A 12,748-nucleotide genomic window follows, 5' to 3' on the forward strand; every position below is an offset into this window, starting at 1 on the left:
CCATACTTTGAATAGCTGTTTATGAAATTATACACAAAAAATAATTTGAATGTCAGAGAGTTTCTAGGGCTTCTTCTATTTTCAGGAAAATGATGCTGATTACTCAGTGCGTGATACATTCTCTTTTTTGCAGGGTTTTAAATATCCAAATAATAAAGTTTATGTCTCTCTGCAGAGCAGCCACTTTAGGGCTTATTGTGCTGACAAATAGTATGTTCCCTGGGGGTTTTGAAGCTGAAGGGATAATTTTGCTTTTGTTGCCATCTTCAGGGACAAAAGTTAAATAGATTTTTGAGAAAAGCAGTCACAGAGAGACTGGTGAGGATGGGGCAATGGTAGCATCTAACACAGGACAACAGCAGGCTGAGTCAATCAGGAGACGTGGAACATAGGGTTGAATGGAATCAGTGTATGGACTGGGCTGCAAAAGTGATCTCCAAGCTTCCATTCAAATCAATCATTCAAGTAGCTCTGAATTTAGTCAGCGTGATAAAATCATTGTCATTTAATTTGAGGATTGCATTTATTTTCATTTCCCAAGGCCCATAATCAAAGAAGGGTTTAAGGCCCAAGGGAAAGCGGTGAACCAGGGAGGTCTTGCTTGCATTCTCAGTATCCACTTTTTCTCTTCAGAGAGTGAAACATACCCTCCATGACATCAGGAATTTTGTCCTGTATGTTCAGTGCTATATTCCAGTGCAAAAACCACACTGTGGCACATAGTAATCACTCAGCAAATAATTCTTGAATGAACAAATGAAAGAATGTGACAGGTCTAGTATGGAAGCAGACAAAATATTTTTCCTCCTTCCCTTAGCTATATATTTTCTCTTCTCACTTCTCTCACCATGTACCTTATGGATCTTCATGGCCACACTGTCATTTCCTTAATCGTTCAGATAACAATCACAAGTGAGCAGTGAGGTCTATGACCCCAAACTGGATTATATCTCATTATAAAGGAGGTAGGTGACTTCACAGGAATTGCTGGAGAAAATGTTCTGGGGTGCAATGAGGATATAATTTATAAACATTAAAAGCATGCACAGTTTTATGTTGCTGATCTTTTGGAGACTTCTTACAAAAAGAGTACAGGTCACACAGTGAAATCTGATTGTACAATGACAGCTAGTGTAGAGGTGATGAATAGGCATCCCTTCTTCAAGAAGGAATTCTTTAATATTGTCTACGTCTAAGGTATTTTCCCCTCTTTGAGAAATTTTTCCACCCTACACATACCATTAAATGACAGAATTCTTACTATATTCTGATGAACCTGTGGAGGGTGAAAAGCCACGAGCAATTCCAGTACAACCTGAGGTAATTTTTAGGAAGCACAGATGTATCCAGGAGTGACCCCATTTATTTTTTTCCTTCCAACTCCTGCTGAAACTTGAAAGACCTGTAAAATGCCGCCCCCTGGTGTTCCCTCTTAGTGAGGTGACCGGATGAATGAGAGGTGAGAAGCTCATTGTCCAGAATAGATGCCGAGTGGTTATCTTTCATGAACCTCCTGCATTTGCAGTATTGGTTCTATCCAGCTGCACTCAGGCCCAGCAAGGTCAATAGGGCAGGCTTATCTCTTTGAAAGTCCAGAAGGTATTCAACCTTGTCTACTTTCATCCAAAGCTTTTACAAATTGGACACAGCTAGATATTGCAGAGAATGAGATTTATGTGTATAGAGAGTTTTTTCTACGGAGTTATAACTCAGCAAAGTAATTAAACCAACTGCTAAGTGAATATACACATATTAGTGATGCATTTATAGTTAATTATCAAAAAGGAAATTAGCACATTTGGGGAAGTTTTCATGGTTTTAAGATGACAAAATGAGAAGCTTTCTGGACAATAAAGCCCTTTTGCCCCCAGAGTTTTGAAGTGCACAGAGCATATGCACATTCTATCCACATGACTTAAAATGAATTTTTGAAAGCCTTATGACGTTATAAAGTATATCTGAGCATGAGATGATATTCATTAAATATAAATAACATTTGTATATGTATTTAAAAGTATGAACAGTATTTTCAGAAAGATAGAATGTGAGCAGAGGCTTTTAGTATCTTATAGAAGGAATTAGTAGTCGCTAGGCTCAAGTCAGGGCGCTGGTGGTGCAGTGGTTAAGGTTTTGGCTGCTAACCAAAAGGTCGGCAGTGCAAATCCACCAGCAGCTCCTTGGAAACCCTATGGGGCAGTTCTACTGTGTCTTATAGAATCATTATGAATCAGAATCGACTCCAGGGCATTGGGTAGGTCCAGGTTACTTACATTGTTCTCCCTCCTTATCTTTTCTTCTCCTTCATCTTTAGGTCCATTCAGTTTTTTCACGCTATGCTTGTAATTGATTTCCAGAAGTCAGCCTACGCTAGCCAACCAAATGCCCATTAACGTGTTCTTCTCAAATTAGGAACAATATCTATTATTTTTATCAATCTTCTTAACTCTGAACATTTTCATTAACACAAGGTATAATGGAATTCTGGATAGTTGAAGAAATTATTCAGCCAAGGTCTAGATATCTTGTATCCAAATTCAGGCCTTTTTCTCCTTGAGACTTGTAAACACTGTCAGTGTCAGGAGAAGACACCCAACACTTGGAAGGGGTTCCTTCTCTTCTCTACTTATATGTCAGGAAGAACTAGATCCAAATAATTTTCGCATAAGCCAGTAGAAAGTTTTTTTGTGTGAATAAATTAGTTGAAAAGAAAGATGAAAGCTCTCTGCACAATTTTAATGATTGTCCCATTAACTCCTTTTATTTAATCCTGAAAATGGACCAGAAAATAATCCAGAAATATCTTGAAACTTTTAAAATGAAAGGGGAGCTCTGGAGTACAAAATTTTGTCCTGTACCACATTTTAAGCTTCCGTAAATAATTTTTAATTCCTCTTGAAAAATTGGAGGTTAGACATTGAAGTGTTCTCAGATGGAAAATGTTCCCTGGGCTTTAGAATCCACATCACAAGTAGGCCATATGGCCACAGAATTGGATTTTATTTGTTTGATTTCCATTTTACAACATTGGGTATCTTGCGAATCTAGTCTTAGATGAACGCATTAATGGTAAAACGAAAGCGAATAGATTTGAAAGAGAACTGAGTACCTTGATTTTTTTTTTTCCCTAATTATGAGAGAAAAATGTTCACAGGGATAGGTAGTTTGACAAATCTACAGAATAGAAAGTTTATCTTTGGCAAATTCATGTAAAATTTTTATGGGTTATTCAGATTTAAACATAACTTGGCCTCAAAACATCAACAATTTCTTACTTATTCATGAGAAATGCAATCCTTTTTACTGTGTCTTTGAAGGCTTCCTTTACCTGCTTGTTTCATAGTGTATAAATGAAAGGGTTAAGCATGGGGGAAACTGAGGTTAAGAGCAGCCCCACCACCTTATTAAGGGCTACTCCTTCCTTTCCTGAAGGTTTAATGTAGGCGAAGATGGAACTGCCATAGCTCATGGAAACCACAATCATGTGAGAAGAACAGGTGGAAAAGGCCTTTTTCCTTTGTTGGGCAGAAGGGAATTTTAGAATGGTGCGGATGATGTATGTGTAGGAAAGAAGCACACCCAGTAGGGTAGTAATCAGTGTTAGCACAGCAAAAGCCAAAACAACCTTTTCTATAAGCTCTGTGTCGGAACGGGTGATCTGTAGAATTAGGATATGCGTCACAAGCAAAACTATCAATGAGATTTGAGTCACAGAATTCCAGCTGGAGACCCATGCCAAGAGGGGGCACAATAATCAACAGGCCAGCAATCCAACAGCAGAGAAGGAGTGTAGTGCAGAACTTGTTGTTCAAGATGGTTGTGTAATGTAGGGGCTTACAGATGGCCACGTAGCGATCATAGGACATGGCAGCAAGGAGAAAAAATTCAGTTGCTCCAAAGAGGACACCAAAAAACAATTGTGTGAAACAAGCATTATAGGTACAAGTTTTATCTCCAGTTATCAGGCTGTACAGGAATCTGGGAATACAGACAGAGGTGAATGAGACTTCCAAGAAAGAGAAATTTCGGAGAAAAAAATACATGGGAGTTTGAAGATGGGAATCCAAAAGTGTGAGGGTGATAATTGTCATGTTCCCAGCCACACACAAAAAGTAGGTGAGAAATAAAAATACCAAAAGCACGATTTGTAATTTTGGGCCCTCCGTCATCCCCAGCAGGATGAATGTTGTTATCACTGTGTGATTTGTCATGACCTCCTGTGTCAAGTCAAAAATGATTGGACTTGAAGACACAAGCAACATAAGACGTCAGCATGGAGCATGAAGTAAAGATGCAATCAGTATTAATGTAATGCATTTGGCATCTGGTTGTAGAATTTTACTGGAAATATTAAATATGGATCAAAGGCCTATAATTCCCTTATTAGAAATGATATTTATACAGATGTCAAATGAAAACACGCAGCAGCAATCGTGCATCTCGTTTCATATGGTGTTTCTCATTATCATTGTCTCGGGACATAGGTCTGATCAATGTTACAGGTTATTCCATTATTCTTGGCATTTTTTTCTTCTGCCTCCTTTTTCTTTGCTTTTCCCGGCCTTCTTTTCAGCTCCACTTTTGTAACAGAGAAGAATTTGTCAAGGAGTATTTTACTCTGGTCTCTGGCTGTATTTTGAAATAAAATAACTGCAAAGGGCTCTATAACAGCTTTGCACTTAGAATGATCCCGAATTAGGAACAAAAAGTTTAAAATACAAAGGTGTATCTTTGTTGTGTATTTTTGCTTTTAAGTACATGAAAGCACTTTTAAACCAGTAAAAGTGTTTTTGGGTAGCGGGTTTCCTGAAGAGTTACAAGAACCATCTTCCTGGGACCTGAGAATAAACCTGAGGAAGCCTGTCATGGCATTTTGGGGTGTGGCCAGATCCCAGAGGGAATGGTCTGTGGTCCTTGGGCTCCCTGCCAGTGAGATCGACCTCCCTGCTCTTCTGAGCAGCAGTCTTCAGAATCTGTCTCTGCATATCTTAGTGACCTCTCCTTTCAACAATTGCTGCTGTTCCTCCTTTCAGATTGCCTCTCCCCACTAATTTCCCACCAGCCCTCTAACCTCGCTGCTTATATTCTCTGAGTTCTTGGGAAATGTAACTTGCTCAAGCATCATCCATTAATAAACTGGCTAAATGGACTAATTTTTATAAAGAAATTTTGTAAAACTCACATTTTCCTTGAAGGTTACCATTTTCAAGTCCTCCCAGGAGTTTTATGCCTCCCTGCACATGTTTTTTTCAGGAATCCCATTAGTTGTGGGAGAGGATGGCTCACGGAGATCTCTTCTCCTTCAAATCAAAAGTTGCCTTTGGTGCGATTCAAGTTGGAAACAGGTGCTTCGAGTATCCATTCTGCAAAAGAAGAGCTGGTAAATGCATTGTCTCTCGGGTTACATTTACTTGAAAATAATATATTGGTTCTTAAGATGTCTTTGTGTTTTGTTTGTGGAATTAATTATAAATTGAGCAATTTTGTAGGGAAACCCTATATACCCAATACTACCCAATGTGTGTGCTCCCAATTGAGAATTAAAAATGCATTAAGTAGTTTTGTCTTCTTTTCTGCTGCTCAAGTAAATAATAAAAATTGACTTCTTCAGATAAATATTTAATATCAGAGTCTGAAGAACTAACCATGAATAAGTGTGTCTCCCAAGGAGCTTTCCGTCTTTTGATGGGAGATAATATTTCATTTTAGTGCGTGCTTAGGGATGAAGTAAATGAGATAACGGTGAAAATGCAACTTTGGTTTTAGGGCAATAACTACTCCATGCCTTTTCCTTGGCAATCTCTCTTAGTGGTGATTTGTATTTTACTGTCTTCACTCAGTTGTTGTAGGCTATTATGTGGGAGCCCTGGTGGCACAGTGGACAAGTCACTTGGCTGCTAACCAAAAGTTCATCGGTTCAAAGCTACCGGCCACTCCGTGGAAGAAAGCTGTGGCAGTCTGCTTGCGTAAATATTTCCAGCCTTGGAAACCCTAAGGAGCAGGTCTACTCTGTCCCACGGGGTGGCTATGTGTCGGATTTGATGCAATGACAGTGTTTTTTATTTTTTTTGATTGGGGAGGATTTAGAGTTGGTAACATCAGCACTCACTAACAGCTGAGTTAGCAAGTTGTGTTCTTCAGGGTTCATAGACATGTTTATGTCCAAGAAACCCACTTCAGATTATGGTAGAAATGGTTTAGTGGAGAGGTGGTATCTTGCCAAGCACTAGGAAGCTGCAGAGCGAAGATTTTCATAGGCAGGACTGAGTGATAGGTCAGGTTCATTTCACACACCGAATTCTCTTTCCTTTCTTCTTTCCCTCCTATCATGTTACCAATACCCATTGCTATTGAGTCAATTCTGACACATTGTGACTGCATTTGTTTCTAATTTGAATTGTGCTCCTTAGAGTTTTCAATGGTTGAATTTTTGGAAGTAGATTTCTAGGCTTTTCTTTTAAGGAGCCTCTTGGAGGAATCAAACTGCCAGCCTTTTGTTTAGCAGCTGATTGTGTTAACAGTTGTACTTTCTATCCTTATACTGGCTATGGATGTTCTTACTTCAACCTTCCCTCTGCTATAAAGTTCTTAGGCTTTAATGTTATTGCCTGTTACCAGTTTAAAACTCCTCTCATCTAATTTGGGAAACCCCGGTGGTATAGTGGTTAAGTGCTACAGCTGGCAACCAAAAGGTCGGCAGTTCAAATCTACCAGGTGCTCCTTGGAAACTCTATGGGGCAGTTCTACTCTGTCCTATAGGGTCACTTTGAGTCGGAATCGACTTAATGGCAATAGGTTTCATTTGGTTTTATTCTCTAATTTTGAGGGAAATGACTTGTGAAATAAACGACATGAGCATTTGAGGGTCCTTTAATTTAATGTGTTAAACAACTAATATAGTCTTCTCTTAATTACTGAAGTTTTTCAGTCCACTTTACTTCTAAAAACAAGCTAAGCTTGTAGTGGCAGAGCATTTGGTTCTAAGGCTGCTTTGTCCACCTACATCCATATCATTGTCTCCTTTGGTTTAAATAGCAGAGGTTGCTGTGAGCATAGAAAGTCGCATTTTTTTTTTTTTTTAATTTGGGTCATATTTGAAACAACAATTTCATTACATGAGCAATACATTTTACCACCTTCCCATAGGTAGTGTTTTTCTTTAAGCAGCCCTTGAAGTCTTAACTTATGCAAAGCTACCTCTTGTCACTTTCACTTTGGGAACTATAAGGGTTCAGTTTTTCTCTTGTATTGATTTCCTATTTAATGAGTTCTTTTATTTATTTCAGGCACCTTCATCTTACGTGTGTCTGGGACAAGCCTCATTCAGTCTTCATCTGGAAGAAGGCATGCTATGGTCTGGAACATTTGAAATTCTAGAAATGAATGCCACCACCCTCCATTCCCGAAGTGGCCAAATCAAACCCCTTGCCATGGAGTCGATTCTGATTTGAACTCACAGTAATTCTGTAGGACAGAGTAGAACCACCCCATTGGGTTTCCAAGGAGCAGATGGTGAATTTAAACTGCTGACCTGTTGGTTAGCTACCCAAAATGGAAGAAGGTATTAAAATAACAGGTCCATAATAAGGCCAGATTCTCTGTAATGTAATTTGTATTATTTGATTTCTGTAACACTAGAAGATATTTTTAATTGTGCCCCGGTGGTGCAATGGTTAAGCACTTGGGTGCTAACTGAAATGTTGATGACTGGAATCTGGTCAGCAGCAACATGGAAAAAACCCTGGGGATCGGCATCTATAAAGATTACTGCCCAGGAAACCTCATTAGGCAGCTATGTTCCATCATGTGGTATTGCTATGAGTTGGAAATCAGATCGCAGACACCTAAACAAAACAACAACAGAGGATATTATTGGGAGGAAGTGTCTTTGCCTCTTTCATATTTTGCCTCTTAAATATTAAAAGTCTCCTCAACTGATGTTTATGGGTGGCCCTTTCAAAGGATAAAGTGATGATGGCAGGGAAATTCTAATATCAGATTTATTCAGAATAACAACAATTTGAAAATAACTGTTGATTCTGTTTTTGCAGTAACAATTGCAGTTAACTGAATTCCACATTTCTTAGCCTCCCTGTTTAGAGAATGTGGAAAAGTCTGTCACGAGAATTGCATACTTACTTTTCTGGCAGTGCTTCTTCAGGGGTCCTTGATGAAACCAAAATTTGAAGAGTATGATGCTGGTGAGGAGCTTTGAGTTTCTTCAGTCCCCAACTCACATTTCACCTCGCTTCACTGCTGCCTTGACCTTTTTCAATACATGTGACACATGTACACACACACACACACACACACACTCTCTCAAGTAAGTCTTACATCAGACAGTGTTCACCTAGATTTCATTGCTCCTAATACATTGTGACCAGTTTCAGCCTTCTCTTCCCTTGCCAAATCTCAAATGGCACCTGATTCCTGATTTCCCAGTAGTCTGTTAGCTCAAAAGGAACAAAAGAGTGGTGCAGAGTAAAAGGAACTTTTCTCCCTGGGTTTGGCAGAGAGGTACATCTGATCTCCTGGGGCAGGGAGACAGGTTTACCTGTATATTCTACAGTAGCAACATTTATATGTTTCGTTTCCTACCAGTTCACAGGGAACATCTGAGTTGAACAACAAAATAGTCCTTGGTGACCCAATTGAAAATGTTACTAATGAATCAACAGTGGAATCAACAATGCAACAGCATAGGTAGCAGTGGGAACCGTGTCCTCACAGACACTGCAGGTGGTCTGATGCCATGGGAATTCCATTTTGTCTTCTTTGTTGAATCTTTATATTTCCCTGAATTAGATGCTGTGCTTGGCACTTTACACATTTTATCTATCTTTGACATAAATCTCATGCAGTGTAAAAAGTAATCATCCTAATTTTACAGAGGAGGAAAGTGGGAAGCAGAGAATTGGCCAGTCAGATGTCACATGGTGGGGCTGTAGGTTTTGAACAAAACTTTATTTGAATATAAAACTCCTGCTTTTCCCCTCACACTAAACTTGTTCCTTTCCCCAATATTTAAGAGAACTATGATAAAAAAAAAAAAAAGTTTTTTTTTTTTTTTTATCAGTATTTAAATTCTGGACTTGTTGTTCTCCTAATGACTTGGTCTGTGTTTCTGTCCTTTCTCTTTCTAGTTATCTTTTTTCAGGTATGCTATGAATTACTCTTGGAAATATGAATTAATGGAAAGTTATGGATCCCAAGAACTGGGAAAAAAACTGCCTGATTTCAGGACATGTTTGACATTTTGATAAAGCTCATTACTGCCCAGCTAACTGGAATAAAATTATTTATTTAATTTTCTATGCTGCCATTTCTGGACCGTCTGCTTTCTCCTGCTCGTAGGTGGTAAAGTGCAAGATTGCCTTCGATACTTTCTTCTTTGTATTGCCCTTCATAGCTTTTGGTGTTAAGTTGAAACAATTTTTCTAATATTAGCTGAGACGTGTGTAAATTATTTTATTTTACTTTTCATTGTTTTGAAGAATCCATGTAAGATTAGTATTTTTTCACCCCGAAACTTTTAGTAAAATCTATTGTTACAACCCTCTTCACTGTGTGTTTCATTTGAAGAAAGGCCGTATTATTGTGTTTTAATAAACTTTTTCTTGATGTATATCATATTTAGTTAGAAAAAACATGATCAGAAATGTACTATTTCATGCATACAGTGTCTTTAGTTATCTAGTGCTGCTATAACAGAAATACCACAAGTGGATGGCTTTAATGAACAGAAATTCATTCTCTCACCATGTAGGCTAAAAGTGCGAATTTAGGGTGCCAGCTCTAGGGGAAGCCTTTCTCTCTATGTCCGCTCTCGGGGAAGGTCTTGATCATCAATCTTCCCCTGCTCTAGGCCTCTCAGACCAGAAACCCTGGGTCCAAAGAATGTACTCTGCTCCTGGCTCTTCTTCCTTGGTGTTAATGAGGCCCCCCTCGTCTTTTTTATATCTCAAAAAAGATTGACTTAAAATACGACATAATCCTGTAGATTGTGTCCTGCCTCATTAGCATAGTTGCCTCTAATCCTTCCTCATTAACATAACAGACAGTTCACTTCCAAAAAGGATCACAATCATAGGCATAGAAGCTAGAATTTGCAACACTTAGCATGATTACATCATGACAAAATGGATGACAACCACTCAATACTCGGAATCGTGGCCTAGCCAAGTTGACACACATTTTGGGGAGACAAGTTTCAATCTATAACATCTCAGCCTTTAGCCCCCCGGAATTCACGTCCTTCCCACGTGTAAAACACATTCACTCCATCATGTATCCCAAAATTTCTCTTGAGCTCTGAAACCTGGAATACAAGCTTTTTGCTTCCAAGGTACAAAGGTGGAACAGGCACAAGGTGGACATCTCCAATACAAAGGGAAGAAAGTGACAGTAAAGTGGGTGTAACAGGCACCAGGCAAGCCAGCAGAACACGGTATGTTAGCTCTCAAATCTTGAAAGGTATCCTCTGTTATCTAAGACTATTAAACAAAGGCCTTGCCCTCCAGATTCTGGGTGGAGGTCCCTTAGCCCTGGGCTTCAGTTCTTCCTTCCAGGTCCACCGGGATGGCACCTCTGCTCTCTCGTCTTAGAAGAAGTACAGCCAGAACGCTCATTAGAAGGGAGGATGGCAAGACTTCTTTTCACATACCTGGACATTATAAGGAAGGACCAGTCCCTGGAGAAGTCATCATGCTTGGTAGTATAGAGGGTCAGTGAAAAAGAGGAAGACTCTCAATGAGATAGATTGACAATGTAGCTATAACAATGGACACAATCACAACAACAATTGTGAGGGTGGTGCAAGACTGGGCAGTGTTTCGTTCTGTTGTACGTAGAGTCGCTATGAGTCAGAACGACTCAAAGACACCTAACAACAACAACAGCATGCTGTTTGCTCAGTTTTCAGCTTTCCTTTCATGCCTGGGTCACAGAGAAGTTCTCGCTCTAAAGGTCTTGCACACTCCTCTAGCAATAGACTGCTGTTTATTGTTCATCACGCTTAGCTTGTGGTGGGCACAGGGAGTGTCTCTAAGGCCCTTGTCCAGGTTTAATCTTAGGCAACCCTCTGTGCCTGGGCCTTGGGAATAAGGCTTTCTCGGCATCTTTGCCCTTCCCCACCCCCATACGGAATACAAACTCTGCCTTGAATCTGTGGTTGGTGTTTGCTGGGAGTTTCCTTTTGTTTTCTAAGTGGTAAGAGGTGGTAGAGCATGACAAGCACACTGAAGTTGCTAAAACTCCTGTCTTGGCAAACCTTCCACTGACAGTTATAAGTAGGGTTCTTAAATTCATATGTTGTAACATGGTTTATTTTCTTCATGTTGTCTCCTTCCATTTTCTTTTTTATCTTCCTATATAAGTCAAAGGGTCATAAAAAAGTTTGTCATTTAGACTAACTTTTTAAATTTGTGTCTCTTATAGTGGCTTTGAACTGTTTGAACCACATCCCAACATGAGAGTACATTCTCTTCCATGTATTTTATATGCTTCTTTTTCTTACATGATTATTGATTGAGTTTTTTTGTGTTTTTAAAAATGTCTTTATGTTTATTCACCTACTGTCACAAATGGACTTTATTTCCTAATGTTGACTAATGACTTTTAAGCAGATCCCACAGTCCTGGTTAGTTCATTTTGGCACTTGTGTCTCATTATCAGATATAAAAATTCATGAAATGAAAATCATACTTTAATTCCATAATCCTGTCAACACTTCTTAGTAGGTTGTTTTGTGGTTTGGAGAACTGCTGTGGGAAAGAGGGACATATTTATCCTTCTGCTGTTTCTTTCTCTTTCATTCCCCTCCATTGCTTTTCCTTCTCACCTTTCATAACACATGGTCAGTTCCTACTTCCCACATAAAACTCTTACTTCCGCAGCCCTGGAAAGTTACCATCTTGAGTAAGGTACTTTCAAGTGCTCTTTCACATTAATCTACTGCATTTGAGCCAGATTTTCTGCTAATTGGCAAGCCTTCAACTAGTTAATAATACTTTATTGTCCCCTTTTTGCAAATATCTCCAGTATCTCCCAATGGTTATCTTGGCATACCTTCCATGGCTTGACTTTTATTGGAGATAAGCAGTCTTTTCCTATTTCACAATGAGACATAGAAGGAAATGTTACTGTAATCCCAAGTAAGCTGAAAACGTGCTACTCAGGAAAATTTTCTCTTCAACCATGCTGCCTTTAAGTCTGAGAAACATAGTAGGATTAAGGGCTGATGAACTCTTTTTCTAAGATTTTGCAGTACCTGGAAATGTGTCTCTGGAATTTACTTAGATGATCTGTTTAAAATTTTATGATATTTATCTGTTGTTCTTTGTAGTCTGTGATACGTTATTCAATTTCTCACACTTTTGCAACAGTTCCATTTCCTATGTTCTAACATTAACCCACAGTTATATCTATTACCCATTAATCCACAGTTCAGAGCAAACGAGGACAGACGTAGTCGATTTGATTTCTGTGTTTTCCCTCCAGGAAGGTCCTTGAGGTCCAAGAGGAGACTGTTTATGTTGAGGAAAAAAGGTATTTGCAATGAAAATTCTATCATGCAATCTCTGGCGCCATTTCTATGAGCAAGGTCATATTTTCCAACTACGAATCTTTGCATTCCAATCACCAGTAATTATCAGTGCATCTTGATTGTATATTTCATCAATTTCAGACTATAGCAGTTTGCACAAATCTTCAATTTCTCCATCATAGGCATCAATGGGTGTGGTATAAATTT

The 12,748-nt window shown here is 39.0% G+C and overlaps 1 pseudogene; it reads right to left on the minus strand.

The window, feature by feature from the left end:
• Window positions 1–3,268: 3,268 nt before the first annotated feature.
• On the minus strand, window positions 3,269–4,208 carry LOC126075577 (olfactory receptor 6C2-like; annotated as a pseudogene).
• Between the last annotated feature and the right edge of the window lie 8,540 nt (window positions 4,209–12,748).

Source organism: Elephas maximus, chromosome 4, assembly GCF_024166365.1.
Source record: "Elephas maximus indicus isolate mEleMax1 chromosome 4, mEleMax1 primary haplotype, whole genome shotgun sequence".
Classification (NCBI taxonomy): Eukaryota; Metazoa; Chordata; class Mammalia; order Proboscidea; family Elephantidae; genus Elephas; species Elephas maximus.